General features: G+C 37.7%; 1 protein-coding gene and 1 long non-coding RNA gene across 3 annotated transcripts in view; one reads left to right on the plus strand and one right to left on the minus strand.

Annotated features, from left to right (window-relative positions):
- The window catches only part of mbl (splicing regulator muscleblind), a 358429-nt gene that overhangs the window by 251358 nt on the left and 80081 nt on the right, over positions 1-26990 (minus strand). The gene's annotated exons all lie outside the window — the stretch shown is intronic.
- Positions 4267-5637, plus strand: LOC141426207 (uncharacterized). Its single transcript, XR_012451210.1, has 3 exons — positions 4267-4344; positions 4512-4660; positions 5351-5637. It is a non-coding gene; the product is annotated as an uncharacterized lncRNA (long non-coding RNA).

Here is a 26990-nt window from a genome sequence, read left to right on the forward strand (position 1 = left end):
TTCATGTTTTAAACAATAGAAATCCTAATAAAATCATATTTATAGGTTTATTTTTATGCTGGACACTTTTTCGTTCCGAATTCAAAACCTCTCTATTTACCACTTTTCAACAATGTTTGGCATTTTTAACTTTCTGTGACTTTTCAAAGATGTAATCGCGACTGTTCGTATAATTTTTGAGTACTTGAGGTTTTTAAGTGTGATTATTATATTTGTTTCTTAATAATCGGATTTTATTTAAAAAAATGTGTTTATTTTGTAAACAGGTAGTTTAATGTGGGTTTACATTTAAATTAAGCTCTCGCTAATGAGGTGAAAAATTGTACGTGTCTCACGAGACCAAAGTTTTTTTTTGCATCTCGTGTGTTTGAATCCCTTGCTGCTCTCAGGATTCTAACCTAGAATCATAGAATCCTTCCCTTACTCGGAATTCAAAATCAACACTCGCAACAAAAAACAACTTTGCTCTCTTGTTGCATAAATAGCTATTAATTCTGCCTGTTTGAGCTGCTGAGGTGAAAATGAAATTCTTCGACAAATTCAATATCTTTTATCCAATCATATAAATACTTAATAAGCCGGAATAAATATATTTGACCTTCGCTTCAGCAGCGTCTGTGAAGTAAATAATCCGCGATTACCCTTAAAAATCGAAAGCGAAATACTTGAGACAATTGCCGTTAATAGCATTTCGGAAGATAATCTCTCAGCGGGAGTGATATTGTTGTATTTGTGATTAAGACAGTGAGGAAGGTAATATAGAAGTCAAACAGAAGTTTGCATAATGTTCTTGTGCTGGGTTCAGCGAGAATCGTTCCTCATTAGGCAAATCGGATGGCGTTAGCGTACCCTATTAGCACAGTCAATGTTTGGCGATCCAATCAGGCGCGCCGGCCCGTCACTCGCTCAGACAAAACGCCATAGATTTAAATTTAAGATTTTCGTACAGAGTGCAGCAGCAATTCTATCTACATATTAACTGCACTGGGCGGTTCGACGCTTGATATTAAGTGGCGTTCATTTAGTTAAATATTACTCGTAGTAGAAGCACGATTAGTTGTGTTTTTTGGCCACTGACAATGCGATAATTGGATTACCTTGTTTAATTATAATTTTGCAGTTGTTCAGATCTGCAGAGCCATCTACCGAGGATCATTGCCCATGACGCGCGGTCCATTTGCGGTTCCGTTAAGTATTCCATTAGGTATGGTTTCATAGTCAATATAGGTCATGTATACCTTCTGCCAATTTTCTTGCGACGCATTCTTCTTGGCAATGATGATCTTTCCGAAAGTGCTGGTTGTTAGGGTCCTACGGAACATTAAATAAAATCGCGGACTGTAAATTAAGGCTGGTTTAATCGCCGTCTAATTACAATAAATATTCTTAATTTTGATCTTAACTAAAGTAAATAGGAGGTCGTCCAACGGTGGTGGAGATCGTATGGCGAGTGGCCGCTGCCGGTCGGAGCAGCAAGACAGACAGAGAGAAAGTAAAAAAAGTGAATAAGTATAAAAGCGCTCTTTGCGGCCTATACTTATAGAACAAACGCTTTAATTTTGATTTTTATTTCAGATTATATTATTTATGATCAATAGCACAAAACGTATCTAGAATTGAGGTAGACGGGCACGACATACAATACGTCGACGAGTACATTACTTGGGTCTCTCTTTCAGCAATAGACAGGACAAACAAGTGCAAAGACGCATCGACGATTTCCTGGGAGAGCTTCTGGTCGATGAAGAAGCTATTGAAGGGCAACCTTCCACTGTCACATAGGTAAGCGGAAACTCGTCGACTCGTGCATACTGCCCCTTTCACCTACGGTGCCCAAACATGGTCCTTAACCGAGATTCAGAAGTCTAAGTTGAAGATTTGGCAAAGAGCTATGGAGGGCAGTATTTTGGGTGGCAAAACGACAGATCAGATCCGGTACACCACACTGCGCTCGAAAACGTGCATAGCAGACGTTGGAAGAAAAACCGCCAGGCAGGTATCGAACTGTGCTGGGTATATTTGTCGCATGCACGTTTATTTTCTCAATAAACATTTATTATTATGTTCTTTATTTTTCTTTCATTCTTAGGTTTAGGTTTTTATAATAGTTATAAAAAGTAAAATACAGAAAAGTACATATAAAATAAAAATATTATAAAAACCTAATCTAGTTTGCCGCCGGTAACGGGGTAGGGCCCAAGCTACCGGTGGTCAGGGCCGCAGAGTGAGGAACCTCCGGACGATGCGTGCCGTGTCCAGAAGTACCGCCTTCTGTATCTGGCCCTTGATCCAGCCATCTAGCGAGAGTCTTATTATTATTATTATTATGCACCCGGAGAGATAGGCACAGGTTAGTACCCAGTGGGCGCCCCAAGATGGTCTACGGTGACACAGCACACCGAGACGAGGTGGCGGGACGACTTGGACGCATTCAGAAACGACTGGCAAGACTTAGCTGCCGACAGGGAAAGTTGGGAATCTGAGGGAGAGGCCTTTGCCCAGTATGGCTAAATAAAAAAAATACGATTATTCGAATCAAGTAGTTTTCTCGACTTTAATTAAAGGCCTTGCTGCTTACACTAATTTCGATCATGGTACAGTTTTCTGTTGAGTACTATATTACAAAATGAGAGTCATGATATGGAAAATAAAATTGGGAATTCGTTGTCTTTACTCGAAACGGTTACCTCCTAGCACGTATTGTATTAATTCAGAGTGGTTTGAAATGAATGCGAAATAACGACGAGTACATAAAGTAGAACGCCGCAAAAAGTCGCAGAGTCAATAAAAACGTTTGGAGCATTATAAATGTAATTAATACGCGAGTTCATAAAAAAGCTCATTTGGATAACGGTCGAGTTAGGCATTCGAAAAGTATTTTAAATTGCCATTAATATCAGCGGGGCACGATTCCCCGCATCTTTATGAAAGCGTTACGGTAGATTTATGAATAAAACCTTTCAGGGAGGATGCAAAGCCGCAATGTAATTTAGGGCGTATGGCAGAGCCGCGGCCGCCGAAATTAGACCGTTATCATTCCACTGCCGTCGTCGCGGAGATCGCCACTTATATGAGCCAATACACCGAACGAACAGAATAAATTTGCTTTATACCAGACAGTTGACCTTCGCATCCGATATTGTTGCCTCCATACAAGAAAATATGTTGAAAATTCTCCACCACCCGTTTCGTATTCGGGTCTTGCGTAGACCCATTTTTTACTCCGTGGAGATGTAGGTACATCGAAAAATTGGGACATATTTAAAGTGGAGGATCAAGTCGGAATTGTTAAAAAAAGTAGGTGCGTGAAAAATTAAAGTAATAACTTTGGGCGGTATCCAGTATTCCAACGTGAAATTTAATATCTCATTCAGGGTTCTGTTGACATAGTTTTCAGTTTTAACAAATAAAACAAATTGGCCAGATACTACGTTGAAGTACTTACTATAATAAAACCGGCCAAGAGTGTGTCGGACAAAGGATTTCGTATTTTGTACGGAATAATACAAGTTTAGGTATACCTTAGGCTGCTATTTACTCTTCATCATCATCATCCCAGCCTATATACGTCCCACTGCTGGGCACAGGCCTCCTCTCAGAACAAAAGGGCTATTTACTCTTAAGCTACTTATAATTCTCAAGATAACTTAACCGTTATAGTTTTCCTTGTAAGTTTGATATACTTACTTATTACCATCCTGAATTTTTTCAAATGTCTCCCACCGGTTTAGGTTTATAGACGCTCGATGCTCGATTTGAATCAAAATTTGCACTTTAAACTTGAATATTTTGCAAAAAAAAATCACTGAATCAAAAAATTGTTCTAGCAACCTTTAATGGTGTTAAAATACCTATCCAATGATACCCCACATTACAAGATTAAGTGAGAAAAAAATCACCCCCACTTTACGTCTATGGGAGGTACCCAAGATTTTTTATTTTTTTATTGTACCATTTTGTCGGCATAGTTTACATATATGTATATCCGTGCAAAATTATAGCTTTCTAGCATTGATAGTCCCTGGGCAAAGCCGCGGACGGACAGACACACAGACAGACAGATGACATGGCGAAACTATAAGGGTTCCGTTTTTGCCATTTTGGCTCCGGAACCCTAAAAAATGCCGTGTAAGAAGCAATGAAACTGATAAAACCTTTCAATTTGTTTTACTTAAAATACAGTATTGAGTTGAGTGTTTTATTTGAACACATAATTTGTTTTATAATGTTTTTATTTTAATCCATCTGATAAGGTTTATCGAATTGCTTTTTTACTTATCACCACACCATGCATTTGGTTAAAAATATGTGTATTAAATTCGCATGTATTTTGTTGGACCTGCGGTAAGACCACACTTCATCTGTACGAAACCAAATAAAGGGGCAGTGTTGCCAATTTAGTGACTTTGTCGCTAGAACTAGCGACTTGTCTTAGCGACCAAAAAAAAGTTTAGACGACAAAAATGGTTTAGCGACTTATCTGACGACTTTTGGAATACAATTTTTAACAGTTCTAGGACCAATAATGGATACATTTTATGCCAACTCGACGACGACGAGAATTATACAGTGCAGTGCCAAGAGATCTATATGGAAAGCGACAAACGCGCTAACGCACTAAATCCAAACTTTATTTGCGGAAGATTTTTTTTGTTATTATGTAGGTATTGAAATAAACACATTAAATTTAATTAATTAATTTATTTAACTTAAGTTCCTATTCGTTTATGCTATAGCTTAAACTATTTAAAAAAAAAACAAATCAAATTCAGTGAATTCGGAAATCTTCTAATTTAAATTGTTTTTTTTTTCGTTTCCCTACCTTTCAGACCACCAGTGGCCTCTTGTGTCTCTCCCAGTCAAAGTCGTGGGTTCGCTCGCTCCAGGTGGAATTATTTTTAGCGACTTTTGATTTTGAGTTTCGACTTTCGACTCGAGTTTCTAGGAGTTGGCAACACTGTAAAGGGGTCCTTTGTCTGGCTGAACTTCCCTATACCAAATTATATCTTCATATATTTCACCACATTTTTGTTGACACCATTTACGCTTATGGTTGTCCGCCCCCAACTTAGATTTAAATTTGTTAAAAGATGAACGACCCTGTTGTCATAATTTGATGCTCAACTTGGATATATTTTTTACATTAGCGTTTACATACCCATATTGGATTCCGACATCATGTTATCCCCTAAACGATTCTTTCATCAAAAATCAATCACCGAACACATTTCAACTGTAATTCTACCGACACTGCGCGTAAACCATACGTAGGTACGTAGCTACCTATTTTTTCGACTTTAGAATGTGAGTTAAATCCGTCAAAAAAAACGCGTTTTTTTTAACTTTTCAGGAAACGCAACGACTACTGTGCAGCTGCATTATTACGCGCTCATTGGCCGTTTCTATGCGTAATTCATGCCGGGCAGCGCATTGCCATGCGACGCATTTCAAATGTAATTTCACAGGTGGACTCACTCCACTAAGTAACGTTTTCTGTTAATAAGTAAGTTCGCTGGAATGTGGGCGGTAAATGTGGTGTTTTAAGGGAAACATCCCCTGTACCTGGGCATGTCGGTGAGCGGTTGAATTACGCAAATGCTATCAAACAAGCACACTTTGTACAATTAAAAGCGTAAACTTCCTGTGGCTTTAATAAAATCACTTAAATATAACAACGTGATGTAAATGTACGTCAATACGCAGAGTGATCATTTAAAAGTTTTTCTATTACTAACAAACTTCCATATTAGCCATTGTATAAAATATTTAGCAGTGGCGTGGTATGGACATTTTCGTTAGGCAACCCGGAAAGTGCAAGAAGCAGTAAGTACTTACTATATCTTTGGACCACATCTCGCAGTTAGTGTACACAACTTTTACATTGGCAAACCGAACTGAGTTGTCAAGGCGCCACGCCACTAATTCTTTGTAAGTTTAATTAAACAAAGCAGGTTATAGGCATTTAAAACGGGATACTGTTAACCTCTGTTAACAGATACTTGGCAGATGAAGTCGAAGACAAAAGCTAGTTGTATATAATGCCAAAGAAAACACAGCAAGATTCAAAAAGTTTGGATCATATTTTGCTGGTGAGCGTCTCATCAAGGCGCAAAGTGCATAAACACATTTCGAGTTTTTATGGAAGAAAATTTAGAAAAATTACAACGGGGGCAAAGCCGCGGGCATCAACTATAAATTATATTTTCTACTTTAACTAAACGTCATGGTCTTACTTCAGAATCCCTAAATATTAAGGAATACTGGCAATCCTAAGATTCCGGTATTTAATAATAAAGATGGCTTCAAAGACCTGCACAAATCCGGTACCTACAAGCGTGTAATGGCCACGTCAAAAGTCCTTTGTGTATTTAATGCTTCAGACTAAACAAAAGATGTAAAATATGAAATCAATTGGAACGGACTCTTCCATTAATAAAGGAAGTCGGAAGGAAAGGGCGGCTTGTCCTCTCTAATTAGAAGTCGCGAGTCGAATTTGGAATGCGTTTGCCCGCGCCATTTACTAATGGCGAGTTGGAATAAAAGTATATTTACTGTGCGTGGGATCTCACTGTCTACGAATATTTATATACTATCTGTTTTTCACCTCAAAGCGGCTGAAGTTTTTACTTGTAAAGTTTTGTTTACCGGTTTTTTCTTCTGTATTTTCTTGGAGTCGGCGGCGATGGTAGTTTTGATTTCCGTCTACGCGTAGATTGATAACATCACTGAACTTTGTTTTAGTAAGTAGTATGACTTATTTATGAGCGAACTTTTGACTCTACTGAAGACATAAAAGCTAGGACTTGTTAACTTTTTGGAAGTTGGCGAACGACTGCGATATATAATTATTTTAGTATGAAAAATTGGCAAAATTGGATGTTGTTGATTTTTTTTATGGAATAGGGGGAAAACGAGACACCTGCAGCACCAGAAGCGTCACATAAGTGCGTTGCCGCGGCCTTTAAGGTAGGAGTAAAATAATAATGATCACAATGGTTCTTTTCAACTCAATCCATCTATTTCTGTTCTGTCGAATACTGTCCAATTTTGTCTCGGCATAAGTATCTTAATTTGGCAGTTCTATCAAAAAATCTGTAATTTACAAATTGGCAAATCATTTGGTTCCTAAGATTAACTTTGCAAGTTTGGAATTTGATACAGTTCTAAAGAAAATCAACTGAAACCTCATTGATATTATAAATGCGAAAGTTTGTAAGTCTGTTTGTTTGTTTATTTGTTTGTTAGTTACCTCATCACGTGTAAACTACTGAAACGATTCAGATGAAATTCGGTATACAGATAGTTTGAGTCCCAGAGAAGGACATAGGATAGTTTTTATCCCTGAAAACTGCATAGTTCCCGCGGGATAGCTATAAACAAATTTTACGCAGACGGAGTCGTGGGTAACGGCTAGTGATGATTAAAATTACTGCCGAATGGCTTATATTATACGATACCAAGATGGACAAAAGTGATAACGGCAGTTTAAGTTAAGATAATAAAAACGCGGGAAGCCATTTTCCTTAGGTGCTCAGAAAAATGTTGGTAATTTAAGAAAACAAATAAAATCATGTAGACGTCTTAAGATTTAGTTAATTCATAGTTAATTATTATGATACACCTAACTTTGGAAACGGGATCGCAACACCGCTAACTATAATACTCGCAAATTGAACGAAATCCAATAAAGCTGTATGACTATCAATAGAGGCGTCTTGGAACTTCGTTACACCAGGCGCTAGCGCTACACCCACCGGTACGCTCATACCTACGCGTCGCGCGATCATTATTCTCGCGGTTTGAACTCGCGAATTAGCATATGGGGTAACACGACACGCCTCACACTGTCGCCGTCGCCTCCGCCGGATCATTTGTTACAACACCAATAAAGCGGAGGATTAGCAGCCGACAGAGGGGCCTGTGCGGCGACAAACTTCCCAATAAGCCCGTGCCTTCCGTCGCCGAGAGTCGCTTTACAAGAGTAATGATGCTTAACTTTAATGACGCGTCGCCGACCAGAGCGCCGGCGTCGGCCCGGCCCACCGCCGCGGCCCGCGTGCGTGACGCGACTTCACAACTACCAATATTGGAAGACGCTACGGCGACGACCGAAAGTCCGACGATAAATTTAGTTATTACTTGTGAAAATAGATGGAAGGAGATCGCTAACTTGTCCTCGTGAGAAGATAATGGATCATTCGGGGGATGTTTTAGTAAGTTCTCAAAAAAAGGTCTTGTTAAAAGCCTCTTTATGTGAGGAGTTTTACTTAGTATTGTTAGAAAAAGACGCGTTTAAAAGGGATTGATGATACGAGTACAAGTTTCACGAAAAACTCTTAATATGCGATGCGGCACTGCGTCACTCTTATACTTAGAGCAACGCGGGCTTCCTACCGGAAGGGAGTAGCCTTAGCGGTAGATTACCTTTAAAATAGTTCTGGCGTTTGTTGCGGGGGGAAATGAGCACACAAGTGCAGTTCCGCACACTTACATGCAAAAACAAAACTGCCAACTGACTGTAATGACGACGTTAACACATAAATAATCCAACAATACACTAATAATTCGTGTACAGATGACTCAAAACTCAAAAATTGACAGTAACATCACTAAGTTGTTAATCGGCGAAAAGTCGGATTTATCGCTTGACCGATCCGCAATTTGTATGGATTAGCGGACTCGATGTTGGTAAACGAATCCGACAATAAAGCCGAGTTTAGACTTGCAAGAAAAATCGTGTAAGTTGCATTACATTGCGGCGCTCGATTGACCACTACAGACTCGTTGAATTTACGGTCTCGCAATGTAATGCAACTTGCACGATTTTTCTTGCAAGTCTAAACTCGGCTTAATGTACGACTTTGTTGTTTAAATGTAATTAAATAACAATAATACGATAACAATTTACTTACATGTGAAATGTAGCACCATCTTTTGCAAGCTTGATGTCCCAGATCTCTTTTTACAGCAGAAAACTGAACAATTCGGCATTTTTAGCACTGCAGCGTTCACTCGCACGACTCGATTCGGTCTAGTTTGAAATCCGTTAATTTATAAAATTCGTATGCCCAGTTGGGCTTGTATTTTGACCGAGGGGAACGCAGCGAATGGCTACTCCCTTCCGTAGGAGGCCCGCGTTGCTCTAAGCTCTTAAGTATATGAGAATTAGTCAAAATATTGTTTACTAGGTAACTATCTAACTGCAAACATATTTAGATTCTTCAAGAATACGTCCCTAATCCCTATTAGAGTTTGAAGTATACGTTGTTGTATAGTATAGTATAGTTGCAAAGTATGTTGTATAGAAAAGTTGCAAAACTACGGCACTGTAGATACGTTACGCTGGCCATTCATATTTTCAGAACATTTATAATGTAATGTTTGTCCGCAAATACGCGATATTCGCTCAGTTGCGTGAAAATGAACATTCTGTATATGCAAACTGGAATCGATATAATATTAAACGCAAGCCCGGAGCGCCAATATAGCTCGCTATAGACAGAAAGTATATAACAAAGAGACAAAGTACACTTCAGCACAATAATATAAATAGGTATACAAATTCAGATTTTAATTTTACTGATCATGTTAACATTAGAAGGACTTAGTAGGTACAAACAGTTGCCCGCGACTTTGTACACCCTTCTCAGGGCCTTTAACTACCTACATATCAAAGCTTTTGCTTGCGATTTCGTCTGCAAGGAATTCTTTATCGTACCTACCACCGCGGGATAGAATTTTTCGGGATAAAGGGTATCCATAGGAGGTAAAAAGACAATGTAAAAAGTATCCATTCGAGGTCGCAAAATATCTCCATACCTAATTTTATCACAATTGGTTGAGTGTAACAAACAAACCTCACTGTTGTATTTATAATTTTAGTAGGTAAGGATTGTATTGTCTATAGCTGTCTCAGTAAAACATACTGTATTATACTTGAATGGTTTAGGTTATTACTTAAATTTTAACAAAACAACGTCAATTAGGGGCTGTTTCACCATCCATTGATTAGCGTTAACCGACGGTTAAATGTGATGCCGTCTCCGTCTATTCGAACAAAACAAATAGAGACGGCAACGCACCTAACTGCCAGTTATCACTAATCAATGGATGGTGAAACAGCCCCTTGGTGACTCAAATATTAAAATCCCCCCATTAAACTATCTAAACATTTACATTTCTCTATTGAAATACATTAGACTAGTCTGTGTTACAATGTTTAAAACCCTTGAAGGTGCAAATCTGCCAGCTGAAGTTTTTTTTTACATTTAGGGGCTGTTTCACCATCCATTGATTAGTGTTAACTGACGGTTAAATGTGATGCCGTCTCTATTTTTTTTGTTCGAATAGACGGAGACGTCCTCACATTTAACCGTCAGTTAACTCTAATCAATGGATGGTGAAACAGCCTCTTAGTTAATTACCTAAACCTTTCAAGTATATCGAATTAATAAATAAACAAATGACAAATACACTCTTTAAAAAGGAATTACACAAGTAAACTTATTCAAATAATATTATGAAAGTTAGTAGGTATTGTCTCCCGGAAAAACTTATTTAAATTTATTTCGCTACGTACGCTCCGCGTTCTGCTCTCCATCATGGATCATGGATATTTCAGAACCGACGATTTGCTAACGTAACATTGTTGACAAACGCAACAGCATCCATCACAAAAAATTTATTGTATCAAATGGACACAATATTTATTCCTGTCTTTTTATGATCCCATCAAAAACGGGAACCCCATTAGCGAGACAAGTTTATCTGTACGCGCGTGATCAGACTACCAAAATTAACTTGGATTTGTATACGAATAATACGTATATTACAATAGAAGCCATTTTATTTAAGTAAAATCAGACAACCCTTTATCTGTCATTGGTATTAAATCTAAATAGGTACATATACCAGTACAAAAGCAAACATAACTAAGAACTATAAGTAACTAACCGTTTCAAAGATTCGAAGAATGTATTTTTTCTTGAATTTATGGAAAAAAAACACAGAATGAATAATGCACCGTGCGAAAGTAGCCGCGTCTCAAAGTCAAGTGTTTTCGAACAAAAACTGAACGGCAAGGAGCGAGGTAACAATATTTCCAGCGACAGCAAATTGAATAAACACATCAGCGCTCGCCTTAAACGCCAAAAAGACAAGCCCAATATCGCAGGGTCCAAAACAGTAGGTAAATATTCTTTCAAAGCCAACTTGCACGCTATACGTGTGTACCGGCTTAACTAGGTCAGATTATATTCAGCTAAATAGTTTTTAGACCCGCAGTCTAGCGGTCTATGAGCCATTATTTCATTATGATTGTTTTTTTGGAGTCTTTTGTCCAGCGGTGGTGTAGGGGTTATAGCACGCAGCACGGATTGCTGAGGACCTGGGTTCGATTCCCAGCGCTGGTCTCTTTTTCTTGTCCAGCGGTGGTGTAGGGGTTATAGCACGCAGCACGGATTGCTGAGGACCTGGGTTCGATTTCCAGCGCTGGTCTCTTTTTCTGGTTTTTCTGTGCATCTATGTCTCAGTTTGTATTTTCGCCATCATTTCATGTTCAGAACTGATTGCGCAGATTCAAAAAGTTTTTTTTCCATTATTACTGGCCGGGAAGTAAACTTTCAGTAACGCCGCCAATAACATGCATGAGATCGTGGCTAGCTCGAATTTTATGACCACAGTAGAATTTTTAGTAAAATATTTAGTCAGTCTTTCCTTACTACGTTTGCGGAGTCCTTATAATTCGCCCAATAGAAAAATGGATGTTCACAAAAATGTCACGATAATGGGTGATGCAAATAACACGTGTGACGCAACTTTATACTTTAACGGAATAATAATAGTGCCTACAATGCTTCGTTTTAAGGCATCGTTAACGCGTCACGTATTGGTGTCCTCTAATACAATTTGTTGGGAGATGCGAGCCACGCGCCGAATGTAAACGTGCCCATAACACCCCATAGCACAACAATTCATCTTAATTTTGCCCCATAGACCTCAGAACTGGGCTCTGACTTAAGATTTTATTAGTACAATGGGTCATGACTTTGTAAAGCTTCTTTAATTAACATAGGAAGTCCATTGTACCCTTTCGTACTTTGTACATAATAATACAAAGATTTTTTTCTACTTGCGTAGTACTCGTACAATGTGCTGCTAACGATATCGCTATCGGTAATCCAATGAGGTGCATTGTGTGATTGCAACTTTGTCATTTTTTTGTGAAACGTTTCAGCACGGACTTCGTTTCACAATGTTCTTTTTCGCACTACAAATGGCGGAAATTAAAATTAAGAAAAAAAAACTTCACCAGTCTACTTAACTATTGTTAAGTCGACTTTATAGATTAATTAAAATATGTTTACAAAACAATTATTGAATAATAAATACTTACATAACGGACAATAAATGTATTTTACAGTTATTATCAAATATTAATATTGAAACATTATTTAATTTGGATGTATCCCCTAAAGTTCCCGGGTCCATTCTAAGGTTGTTAGTGAAAAAAAAAAGTTTCAAAATAGCGGGAATTTATTTTGGTTTTGCACGGAGTTCTTCAAAGTTGAAAGAAATATAGGAGTTCATCACTATTAAACAACTTTTTATCTGTGAGAATGTGTGGCTTTGGTGAATTACAAGCCAGAAATAAAACAGGCGGCAATGGAAGTTAGCAGTAATTTGCTACCTTTAAAATCGAAAAATTCATTTATAGTCCATTATAGAAAAAGTAATGTATGCAACTATTCATAATCAGCCATTGAGACACTATCATGCGTATCTATTATGACATGACAGGCTTCGCCTCATGTCATAAACTCGCACTCGTGTCTCAATGGCTCTTATTATGATACAGTTGCATAATATACTAAAATCAAATTAAATTATACTTTGAAGAAGTATAAGGATCTTAATACTAGTTCAGAAGTATCTATGTGAACCCACAAATTCAACATCGATGGATGATATGTAAACAACTACACACACTCGAATATGCCTGTTAGTAAATAATAATACGTCTTGGCTGGAAAACGCGTCTAGGTCATCCCGCCATCTCCGCCTTAGCCTGCCGCGGTGCCGATGGCCATCGTGGGGCATCCACTGTGTGGCGACCTGTGCCCACCTATATGGATGCATGCGGCAGACATGGTCTGCCCAGTCCCATTTGAGCTTCGCTGTGGCCTTACCTACGTCCACGATGCATGTTTTAGAGCGCAGTGTGGTGTTTCTAAGTCGTATGTAAAAAAATACAAAATTTGCATAAAGCCTCCTAAACTACAGTCTTGTAAAAAAAGTATAACTATTAAAATAAAAGAGATAACAGCCTCAAAATGGAAGAAGTTTGACGTGAAACTAAACTATACCACACACTGGCGTACGCTCACGGAGTCCCTGTGCTAACTTAGGCCTGTAATTGCTCGTGCCAAATTTCTGTTATACGTCTAGGCATGGCGTCGTATTGAATCATGAAGTCTTAGCGGCATCCGCCCACATAACATGCTCATAATACAATGCCCCGAATATACCGACACGATGTGCACAGGTCATGGATTATCGGAATTTATGAGGCACGTGTGACGCGCCTCTCGCGCCGGGGACCGGCAAGGAAAATATTGTGGCCGGAGAGCTTAAATATTGATGGATTTATGAACGTGTTCAAAATTATGACAGACTTGAGCCACCGGCAACTTTATTGGGTACTATCTTACGGCGATTTACGAATCGGTACCGAGGGATGTAATGTTGAGGTGTAAGTGATTTTCAGCTTTAATAAAAATTCGTTGACGAAACTGTGTTCAGTTATTAACAACATGCTGTGGAAATAAATATCTCGAGAATTCCAGTTTGTAGTCAAAAGACTGACCATCAATTTTTCATTTAACTACAATTGGAGTTTAATGAAAGGTTAAAACGGACAGATAAAAACAAACAGGAAAGTGTAATAAAAGCTTGCATCACATTATTATTAGGTAACAAAAGAGTTAACATAAAGTCAGTGAAAGTCAACGTCTAGTGGAAAAACGGCTCCTCAAGTGACAAAAAGACAACAATAGCAGTTAGAATACAGGAGCATTTCAAGGATTTAGTATCAGTTCGTCGATTTATCCCGAACCAGCAGTATAGACGGCGAGGTGAAGGTCAAGCACATTTTTATAGTAAAGTTTACCCTGGATCTATTCCGTTAGGGCATCAATCATAATGAAAACGTAACCCACACAAATAGGCCCGACCGATTCAATGTATAATTTCTGGCAGGGATCACTTAGGATTTACTCGTGAGATATTATGAATAGACATTCGTATTGAAAATACTTGATAAACTTATTTATTTATACTACGGATACGGTAAATAATTCGGATATTCAGCGAATTAAACATTAATTTCAGTATCATTTAGTTATAGGTGCGCTGATGTCAAACAAATAACGTGCCTAATTGACCAAACAATTGCACAGTGATTGTTTTGGAAATGTACTCGTTAAACCAATTTACTGTTATTATGTGTAATTATCTACACAAGGTACAGGAATTGATCACTGAACTGACTAAATCATTTTTGTGGTTTTGATATAATCAACCGGTCTTGTTCAAAAGTAATGTGACCTGAATTCCAATTATAAATAACGACGTTTTATACTAAAATGAAATTATAAATAAAAGAGACTGGTTACATGGTTTTAGTTATTGGTTGGTTACATGGTTTGGTGGCTAGGCAGACTTCACACCCCACACATCAGTCTACTCGTGACCACGGCCACTGCAATGTTGCCGAAACGTCGAGGTAAATATTACTCGTTTGTGTGAGCGTGATAAGTCCCGTTGGTGGTATTTTCACTATGAGTGAAACTCACGGAAGTTTAAATCGTTATAGTCTTAAAATAATTTCATTTAGTATCTCTCATAAAAAAACAAAACATGACATGACAGGAAAAACGTGAAAAACCCGAAAGTTTGTTTAGTAACATCAAAAGATGAAATTGGGAGGACGGTGAATTTCACCAAGATTACAAAAGTTTGATTTGAAAACATTGTACATTCCATTTTCACCTTATACATAGTGGAAGGTCAGTACACAGTGACGCTATCGCCCGCCACGATCTATTGACGTTTAAATAAAAAATTTAAACAGATATTTGAGATACAGAAGTTACTAAGTTATACAGAGTGGAAAATATTGATGGGCCCTGGAGGAAAACCGCCTTAAATTAAGTACTTAGCTCATTTTACTTAAAGGAAACATTCTTTTACTTTAAAAAGAATCAAAACTGCATTCAAACATTTTCTAAAATTTACAATACAATAATAAACTTTTGCTTGATGAGAAAGTTTAGTTAGTCTCACTGAGTCTGTTATTCTGTGAAAGAAGCAAATGAAATACAATTCCTATCATTTCATTATCAATAAAACGAAGTTCCAAGTAGTTGTTGTAAACTTATTGTCACTAAAATCGCTACGTCGCCGACGCCGGCATTGTGCATTCATACGTCTGATGTAGTTGAAAAGAAAATATTTTCTTGCCGAGTGCTGGTAAACTAAATCATTTGAAGTAAGAATATAAGTAACAGACAGATGGCGCAAGTTGAGGTGAGAATAAAGTTTGAGTGGAAAAACTTATTCAGGAAAATCCCGCATCTGAGAGCGCCCGTGCCCCGGGATACGTTTAACAATTTGTAAGTTATTTATTGCTACCTAGAAATATCATTAACCCATATTAAATATAATGACCCGGATAACTCACGGCTTAAATCGAGTTTAGCTAAACGTCCGGGTCATTATATTTAAAATGAGTGAGTCTCACGGTAGTTTCATATTCAAAATATCATTAACCCTTTTAATTTTTACCGCTTTGGATCAGTTTACCGGTTGTTATTATAAATTGCATTCTCTTTGTTGCGTAAATTAGAACAAGATTGCCAACTTAAACAACGCCGTCGTAAATAAGGTGAGTAAAGTGGGATGGACAAAGTGGGCCACGAGCTTGACAATGCTAAGCTTTATAACAAACTAGCTACCTGCAATTTTTTTGCCAAGAATTCGTTTATCGCTATCCCGCGGGAATTATTCAATTTAAAAAAAGTATCATAATAATATCTGCTTTTGTTAAACTATCTGCATACCAAATTTCATCATGATCGATTGAGTACCTACAGTAAGTGCGTGAAAATGTTAGTAAGAATTTTATAAAATAGTTGCAACTTTAAACACCTTTGTTTAAATTAATGGAGTAATATTTGCTCCTTCTCGGGGCTACACATATTTAATCAGTGGGTATTTATAAAATGTAAATAGTAATAATAACACCAACTGCCCGTTAATACGATATTGGGTATTTCTGGAGATTTTACCTCCATATTTGATGAAAAGGCAAGTACTATAACTTACGATATGTATACGTTAAAATCCCAATAATTTTAGAGCATTATTGTAAGCTCTTACGTACCTCGAACCATTTCTTCGCAAATTCTAAATATTTCGCAGTCAACGTCAAGTTGGCTCGTTCCGAACAAAGTTGGGCGGGTTATTACAGCTAAACGAAACTATTACTTATGAAAACTGAGTTAGCATGCAAATCTTAGTCCATTCCGTGCTACGAAGCTGCTTACATAGCACTATTTAATTCTGGGTTCTCTCACGCCACCTCGATGGAGCTGACATGCGACGCTCCGACGAACTCGCCTAAACATCGTTGCATTTTATTGTTCCAAAGTTGTTGTGCATAATAAGGAAATTGCTAGTTTTATGCCAGCAACATCATGCTTTTGAAATTTTTTAGATCATGATTTATTATTTAAATAATTTTTACATTGAAGACATTTTTAGTTGGAAATACTACTTGCTAACTCTACAAGTTCCTTCTTAGTTCTTTATTCATACAAAGAAACATAGTATTCCATTTATGTTTTTTTATCTATAAAAAAAGAATTAGCTTTTTATTCCTGAAATTCTATAATATAAAGCACTCTCTTTAATAACAAAGCGGTTTAATTTAATTCAAATGAACCTATGAATAAAAATACCTGGTAACTCTTAAGTGGGTGGCAGTTTTACCGGAACTTAGTTCCAGACGTTAAGCGAGTTAACAAAATAGGTTTAGCCACGACCATGGCAATCTTATTAAGTCGTGATAACTTCTGACCTTTACTTTTGAATTTACAATTTAAACGGCACGGATATAAATTAGTTTAAGTCACTGCATCAAGACAGAACAGATTTAGCGGGAAAGTCCAACTCTTTGAGAACAATTAAAATGTTCGTAAATAATATAAAAGCTTCACAGTTTCGTATTCTTTTGCTACTCACTCGTGCTTCAGTTGAGATAAGTAGACTCATTGATTGTTACCTGGAAACAAATAGAAAAGTGAATTAAATTTAACTGAAAATTTAAATAAACGTCGGCAAAAGTTTCCAGCTCGATAGAAAAGAGGATTGAATTGTAATAACAGGTTGGGAACTTAAGGACATACCTACACAAATTCCTAGAAAATACCCATTTTTTTCTATTTGTACTAACAAAGTTGTTATTTCATGTCTTTTATGTGTAATAATAGTATTTTATGCAACTGTATCGTAATAGGGGTCCTTAAAACACGAGTGTGGGTTTATGAAACGATGCGTAGCCGAGTTTCATTAAAGGGTCACATGAGTGTTTTAAGGCCTAATTACGTACAGTTGCATACAATATTTTATCTATATCCATATATTAAATCCTCTATCATGTGTTCAAGAACCATTGAGAATGACCTGCATTAACGAGAACTAGGTAGGTATGTCTGCCCCACGAGCTGCGCCCGCTGTGCGCGCGACGACGTGCTGCTGCACGTGGTCGCGGATTGCTCCCCCCCCCCCGTGCTGTTATGATGTATGAAATCTCATAACGATACAGATTTCTCCATGACGATACAGCCGTGTTCATAATAGAATCCAATGTCGTTATGCTGGTCATAACCTATGGTTTTTGAACGCATAGATTAAGTTTTAACTGGTAAGAAGATCGTAGAGTTTTAGGTGTCGTTATAAAATAATAAAATATAATATTATACAATTGTACTACTACACACTGCTCTTAATTATCATAAAAAGTACTGGCCTCAGCCATGGCGGTGTTTATGCATGTTATTTACATGTAATTACTTATAAAATCTTCTAAAACCTATAAAAATGCAATAAACGAATTATGAATTATTAGTGCGGATAGTCGAGGAGGCTGGTTAAAGTATTCAGGTTGTCTTGGAGTGTCGAAGGGTTTCATTGTTGATCTGGTCCGGGCAGCAAGGCCGGTACAGAGATAAGAGGAGCAAAATAATAAAGTGAGAAAGGAAGGTTTGGAATCAGTAGGTGCCCTGCTTTATAGCTCGTTTGAGAAATTCATCCAAGCTTCAAGTTAGTGTCTAGGCCAGTGATAGAAAACTAAACGAGGTTTGGATTAGGTTTCACAAAGTATATAGGCATCAGGGTTAAAGGCTTAACAGTACTGTGTTATAATGCTACGAAAGTTGAAGTGAATGATTACACACACAGCTACAATATTTTGACACACATATAAGGATTTTGACATTTACAATTGTGCAACAGTTCTTTTTGTAGATGTGTGCGTAATCATTCACTTCAACTCTCGTGGCACTAGCTATATACCCCCTGTTACATGCTGCTTTTATTAAAACAAGCCACTTTCTGATTTAGTGGTTTATCACAGTGTTCACTTTATTTATTTAATACGTAGTTTAGTACCTACATAGAGGGGGAGTGACAGGAAAGAATAAAAATGAATCGATAATTTCGAATTTGATTCTTTTTTAAACGACCAGTTGCGCATCATAGAGGTCTAAAATGTCATCAGGTGCCTGGTATCGTAAAGCACCAACACCAATGATAATTAATAAAAACGCCAGCAATGAGATGACGTGAAAAATGACAGGAGTCACGCTATCCCAAAACAGCGTGATGGATGTGAGAAAACACACGACTTGTTAGCTTATTACGATTAGTTACGTACCCGAAAACGAAAAGGGAACAGCGTAGTCGGACGTCCCATTATTCTGCGGGAGAAATGTTGATACGGTGTTACGGATTCCACGAACGCACCTATCATTCTTTTTCATTACTTCCATTCGCAGGCTTGTAAATTATAATATCGTGTCGTTAGAATTACTTTACTTTGTGGTGACATTGATTGATTTGCCGTTGTAATAACGGATGCGGGGGCGAGGATGTGAATATTTGTTTGCGTAAGAGTTTGTTTAGCAATAAACCAAATATTGGCGGTAGGTTGTGTTGACTAAAGATATACAGTCCGTATTGTTGTAACTCAACCCAAGCAGCACGCGGGTGTTGCTCTATTGAAACTAATTACTAATAGTTCTTAACTAAATGACCAAATAAATGACATTGTCTGTCTGGTTTTGAAGTTAAACTTAATATTAGTTTGTGCCAACCAAGCATTAATTACAATGGTGTTATAAAAGTTACCCCAGAGAATTAGGCGGAGTGAGAACTACACGATACCCTAAGCTGACCTTACAATTAATTGTACTACGTGCGATATACGTCTGGAACAGAACTGATGTGCCATTATTAAAGACTTATAAATAAAATTCTCGTCCTCTACGTTCGTTTTGCTGTTTGTATAAATTGTCGCAAAGACTTTAGCCTGGTTGAAATACGAGGTACGTAAATCGCTAAAATGTGCTGAGTTACGCAAAGTTCCTTGAAGACCATTAAACTTATATGAGATCTTCGGAACTTTACAAAAGTCTTGTCAAAGCAGGTCAGAGCCCAAATTTAAGGATCTTCTACAACGCGAGTCAAGATATCATTGAAACTTTTGATATGCTTAAAACAATCGTCATATAAAGAATTTTCATTTTTGCAACGTTTTTTTAAATCGGAAATATACTTACGGTTACATTTGAAGCGACACCGGATGGAAAAAAAGGCTGGAAAAATTACGTTTATTTTCATCTTAACATTAACTTGTGCACAAAACTCAAATTAAAGTCAGTTTACAAACGACAATAATGAACACACGCTTATAGGGATTGATGAAGAGTAAAAGTTTGAGAGAGTAAGTTTTAGGCTGCGGACTGGCCGGGACGATGCGATAATGGCGCGTCACTCATCCGGCACTGGATGGTACAGATTTACATCCGCGTGATTTATGACTTCTTCATAGAGAGGGAAAAAATGTACAGAGGAGCACAGAGGCTCTGGTGTAAATCGAAATTTAAAAATATTAAAAGCGGGCTAGAGTTTACAAATGCCGGGGGATTGTCGGAACCGCATGCACGTTTAAACTGTACCAACCATTTCGGACAAAACCTTGTTGACTCGTAAATTTATATTTTTTGGGGCAATATGGTGTAACATTTGCTTAAATTTTGAGGTAAGCATGGAAATTACAATCATATTTAGTAACTTTATGTTAATATAATCACCCATACTACTACCTATATGCAATATACCTACGTTGGTTACAAGACTTACAAGGTAACGCGCCGGAAAATACATATCATATAGCTTTGGAAGTGTAGGAATACTCGAAGGTTCATTCAAATCGAAACAGGATATTGAATCAGCAAGAAAACGATCCGTGAGTTAAGAAAACGACACCCGCTATCAACTCTCCTACACACGCATCGATTTATCTCAACAAAGTGACACCATTTTTCTAAACTTATCAATTTTCATAGTATCAAAGCACCCGATTCTACCTTTAGTTGAGTTTGTTATTCTTGAAAATTTTTATTTAACCAAAATGCCTAACCCCTGCGGTGCAAAAAGGGAAGGTCATCCTTTTATCTCGCAATTTGCAATTTGAATACGCAGACAAATTAATCCAGCGAAAAATGAACTAAAAGGACTCCGAGTGTCGCGAAAACGACATTGTCGAAATATGTGGCGGAGAATAGCGACAGTCTACACGTGACGCGTGTACGTGGCAATGCTAATAAAAGCTCCAACCCAACATTGACCACGTTTTAATTATCTTCTAATGTTAGATTCTATTACGTATGTTACGATACTTGACTTTATTATCAAAGCGGCACACGTGCAATATTAATCTGATGGACTTCAATCTTTGCTACGATTACACGACAACGTGTTTCTCACAATGTGGCGGAGCGGACTTAACTTGCACTATTAATTAATGCTCACTGTTCAATTACATACAGTCGGCTGCAGATAAAGGTCCCATACGATATAGTGGGTACATACTTATGTACCGCAGTGGCATTTCTCTGCAGCCGACTGTACATAGAAACTATGAGAATGATGAATTTTCATAATAAATAATTTCGTAATTTTGACTTTTGATCTAAATTTTTTGTAACTGATGAAAAGACGTTCTTAAAATAATCCGAACCCTAAAGAATATTTTTTGTATTTTTTAAGGCGAAATTCATATGTATACGCTGAGTTGGCAAATGTTCGGATCCCAAACAGATAACAGTGCCAAACTCTTATAGTTAGCAATGTATTTATTACTTGTGTATGCCAGACATCTCTATCTCGTAGTTAACAAGAGGTTGAATAGCCCAAGTGTCACCACTACCAGTGCGAATGGAGTGTGTGGCTACTTTGCTATTCAGCTCGCGTACTTCAATTTCAGAGGTGGCGTTTGTTATTCCCTAACAAAGAAAATCTCGGAACGCATTCGGACAGAAATAAAAAAAAATCTTCAGTAAGTAACTAATTTTCGTTTTCGAGTCTCCTGTGAATACTCGTGAACGTGTGGAAAATATCTGAGGTCCTTGACGTATTTTCGCTTGTTGGGAGATAATAACCTGTCTTGTTTCGGGCCGTTCGTCAGGGGCCGCCTTCCTTGTCGTGCGGTTTGCAGGCAGAGCGAGACGGGCGTCGACGAAACGTCGGTTTGTCACTAACGCATCATTTACACTGTTTGCCAGACCGTTATATGAGCTTGTTTTTGGCAAACTTGCCGGCGTATTGCTAGGGCCGCCTTTCAGGCTGGAAGAGCGTTAAGTTCACGCGGGAGAATTGGTTGCCTTCATTACAATTAACGGGCTCTGTTTTCGCGTCTGGCGAAATACTGTTATTTAGACTAATTAACCGGGTATTGTGATGTGATAGGGGGGAGAATAACAAAAGGTTTTAACTTCCACTTTGGGACTCAGTGGGAACTGTACTGTGGAACTTGCTTAGTAAATTGTAATGGCTCACAGTGAAATAGCTGTCATTGGTGGGTATTAATGTAACTTCCAGGAGTTGTTCTCAAATTATGAAACAATGTTGTTAAATTAGTAACAAAGATATGCTTTAGTTTGTTTGTTTTTGTGCCAAATAAAGACAAATAAAAGAGATAGTGAACATAAGCAAGAACTGCCACGCACAAAGATCCTTCTCTCAAATTAGGTGTACCCAACCTTATTACGCGCTCCCGAAAAGTAATCATGATCAACAAGTAAAGATAAAATATTCTATACTAGCTGTGTCCACGACTTCGTCAACGTAGGTAGACTATGATTTATTTCAGATACTGTTAGAGTTTTATCTTATGTACGTATAGATAAAAAGAAAGTCGAATAAAAAAAAAGATAGTCTAGATTAGGCAGGATAACTAGGACCAAATTGAATCAGCAGTGCACTTATTAGATTAACCCCCTGTTTCACCATCCATTGATTAAATTTATCTGACGGATAATGTGATGCCGTCTCTGTTTGTTTTGTTCGAATAGACAGAGATGGCATCACATTTATTCGTTAAATAAAATTAATAAATGGGTGGTGAAACAGCCCCTAAATGTGTGTCTTTATAAGCAGCGGAAAATACACTTACAATAAACTTATTTTATAAGTAAGCCATAAATAAATCTAATGATAGGGAAAAAAATGCGAGGAAAACGCGACCAACCCCTCGTAGTAGCCAAATGTATATTAATGCGCGTCCCCGGCCACAGCAGTAATATTGTTTTCTTTTTATTATCCGACCTTCTTTTACTAACTCTAAGCTTTTACTATACTCAACTACAACGCCTGCTTTTACGGTTTGAAGTAATGCCATTGTGAGCCTGCCACGCAACAAAGACCGGTCGACAACGCTCCAAGAATCTACACTCTATTATGTAACACGGACACTTACGTCCAGCGATGTTATTGAAAATTGGAGAACTTTACGACGAAAGCGTCAACTAGATAAAATGCAAGATATAACAGCGCCAATCTTCAAAACATGCAACAATGTTGGGTAAAAAATACAAACTCTAAAAAAGTCACCCTAATTGACGAGCCAACGCAACCAAAAGCCGTGGCATCATTAATTCTTTCAAGTTAATTCCGCAAAAATAATCTCAATTTAAAACGCAAATTAGATGAGTCGGTAATACCTCGGCTCGCCCATCTCTTTCGTCCAATGATGACGTAAGAATTTAATTAGGTACAGAAAATGCCCCCGCGCCGCTCTGCAGGCCCTTTTTCAAGAGGATTAAGTTGTAATCCCACAGGAGGACTGGAATCATTCATTAGAATGCAATTCCTAGCTTTATTATGTCAGACATAATGTTTCCGCTGGACAAAAATGGTTTTAAATGACTTTTTAAATGTGATTCATATGGTAAAATTTCAGCGGTCCGCACGGGGATGTTAGGGCAACCGCTCACTAAAGCGAATGGGGAAATAATTGACCTCCAACTGCGAGGTGCCATTAAATATGAAATATGTGCTTACCTACTTTATTTAGTTTAATAACGGACAAGCTTATAAATTAACACGTATTATATTACGGCAAATTTCCTGTCGGGAAAACCCCCTTAACATTGATTAAGTAATTAGCTAATGATCCTCTTAAATGCTACGGCATTAATCAAACTGAGTGAATCCTGTATTTAACTTTTAACCATTAAATTATAATATGTAAAAATCTAAATACAATGATGTAAACTCAATTACGTTGTCAATACATAGAACGCTTATTCCACGTAGACACAGACAATAGGGACAGGCGGCAGTACAAGGGCAATGCGAGGCAGAGTGAACCACGATGAGCCGTGGCATTAAATCTAGATTACCGTTTGGCGTTTCCGCTCGGCTGGATAATCAACGGGACTATATTAAAGCTATCAGTCACGTGACATGACAAGTACGAACCGCGCGTGACGTCACCCGCCATACTCGCAAATCGAACGTAAATTGTCGAGTATTGTCGTGACAATTACGAATTTACATGAGTTATGGAACGGCTCTGCTTGAAAAATGGCTCTGGGTGTTTTTAATTGGTCTTGTTGCCCATTTGGGCTGGGGATGGAGGACGTTTCACTTTTCCACGTTCTATTTTTAATCTGACGCGTTATTTCGGTGCGTTTTAATGGAATGGAATAGTTTATATGGTTGCGCAATCAAATTTGCATGCAGCACTTACATACAAATCGTATCCCCGTTCTACATACGTTCCTGGGCAGAGCAAAGGTCTTCTCTCAGAACGAACAGGTTTGAAGAGTTTGAAGTGTTAGTTTTCATGCAGGTCGAGCGCACCACTCTATTGTTTCGTAGGTATGTTTTTCTCCACTTCACTCATTTCTTGTGTGTGCTGTTATAATTATAATTAACCATCTTTTTGACTGTGTAAATAAAGAAGTTTGAAATATATCATAGCTGGACCCGCGTAGGAACTATGGCCCAAGCCCTCTCATTCTAAGAGGAGCCCTGTCCCCGGCAGAGATACCTTAGATAAAACCGCTAAGCTACTCGTACCATATTATAAATACAGCACTCCAATTTTTGGTCATTCTGCACCATCAATGGCGCCCACACCTCATCGCGTTGACGCTACAGAGCTTCACTTATGTCCACAGGAATATAATCCATTTTCAGACGACTTTAGTTATTTTTAGCTCTTGTTTTAGCTGAACCTGACGTGATATTTCCTATTTTATTCACGGATGATTTAATTTAATTTGCACGCTCGATGTTCTTACGCAAATGTGCTCAATTAAGCACGAGAAGGTAAGCTTATATATAACTTGTTTCTTTCTTGTTGAATAGTTTGCTAAAATTTATATTGATGGTAATGTTAGCAAATTACAAATAAAATATTATAAGTGACGAACAGGCGGCGCCGGGGTCGCAAAAACAGGCTATTCAAATAGGTTCTGTTCAAAGACGAAAAGTACCTATCATTATATTACAGCTTAGCGTTAAAAGTTTCAAATTTGTACTGTGTGCCAATCAAGAAGACCCCATAGTAAGTAATAATCGATCGAAAGTCAATGTCTAATGTTACTAGTAGAGCACTTGCTCATAAGATGTCTTAGCGTGTTTGTGTGACTTGAGGCACCGACAGCGACTATGGCCGCGTTCATGTCACTCACACATAAAACGTGTTGTACAGAAAGTTTAAAACTACATACAACTAATGAGCTATGAAGGGGTCCGCGTGAGTGAACAGCTGTCAACACACTGTACGTCAGGATCTAGATCTACACTTTTCTGTCTTCCCACGTGTTTGGCCCCGCAATGTTACCGTAGTTCGGACAAGGCTTATTTTTACAAGCGGCGATTCTCTGCCGCGCCTGCATTAATTGGAGGCACTGACCGCGATGCAGCCGGGATGAAAATATTAACGCTCCCGCAAAATATATTGGGATATTTCCAGGTGAAATGCTACCGTATTATCTACGGGCTAATATGAGAATACTATCAGTGATGATAAAAATTAGAGTGCGGGCTCACTGGACCCAGTCTCATTAGTGATAAGTTGAATCAAGTGTAATGAATATTAAAATATTGCCTAGATTGTTAATATATTTACAAGCTGAATTTTTGAAAATAATTGAATGATCCAGCCGTTACCATCTGCAAAGTATCCAGTAAAAATCATATAAACGAAATAAAATGTTTTACTTTGCTATTCTAGCAACACGTGCACGACAGCTACGTGTGTGCGTCGGTAAAAAAAATAAAAAAGAATGGAAAAGGCTACCATCTCATCTAGTATTATTAATATTTTCAAGTAATCTACGATAACTTATTAAGATCATCACAACGGGTTTTGCCTTATTTTCTTCTTGGAATCTTTTTGATCGCCGCGAAAGGTTGAATGGAATATCAAATTAATCAAACGCCGAAACAGTGAATATTTTTGTTAGACAACCGGCGACTGAGAATGAGAGAACCGTGAGTGAAGTATATCTCTAAAGCAACATGCCGTGGTAAGTACAAACAACCTTTGGCATACATGTCATCATTGATATGACTAAAAAAAATTAGACAATTCGGTTGGAATCGAGTAATATAATACGGAGACACGCTGCTATAACATAAAAAAGAACGGTTGCTGTAAATTGACTAAATAATATAATTATGCTGTGTAAACAACATCCCCATGTATTACCTAGTTGACCCCCTACTTCCATAATAATCGGTCGAACGTAATTAGCGGTTGGTGCCCGATTCGCTGTATTGGCCAAATATTAGTTTTGAAAACAGTGTCTGGTTGAAACCGTTCTCACTTAGGTGTATAACCGTTCTCATTTCGACACTAGAATTGATCTCATTTAGACATTACGCACTAGGCTGATCCCGTATTTGTTATAACTAAAGTTGATATTGGAGAACCTTTTAGTTTCAGTTTTAGGTTCGCATTATTAGTGGTTCAAAACGTATGTCTTATATTGTCACTACATTTAAAAGAACTCGTACTTATCTTAAATTCGTCAATTTTTATGAGTGAACTTTATGAACATTAGTTCAAGAACCACTTTTGTTAACGTATTGATTTGAGGTACAAGATTTTTTTCAAATAAGTGACGAATGCTAGCTTTTAGAAGTTACTGATTTAAATTTAAAGGCTGTTGTGTACAATTTCTTTATCTTTCTAACACACCATAAATGCTAATGTGCGTGTGTTTGTTTTTGTTCCTTTTTAGGGTTCCGGAGCCAAATTGGCAAAAACGGAACCCTTATAGTTTCGCCATGTCTGTCTGTCTGTCTGCTAGAAAGCTGTAATTTTGCACGGAAATATGTGTTAACTATGCCAA

This window comes from Choristoneura fumiferana, chromosome 3, assembly GCF_025370935.1.
Source record: "Choristoneura fumiferana chromosome 3, NRCan_CFum_1, whole genome shotgun sequence".
NCBI lineage: Eukaryota > Metazoa > Arthropoda > Insecta > Lepidoptera > Tortricidae > Choristoneura > Choristoneura fumiferana.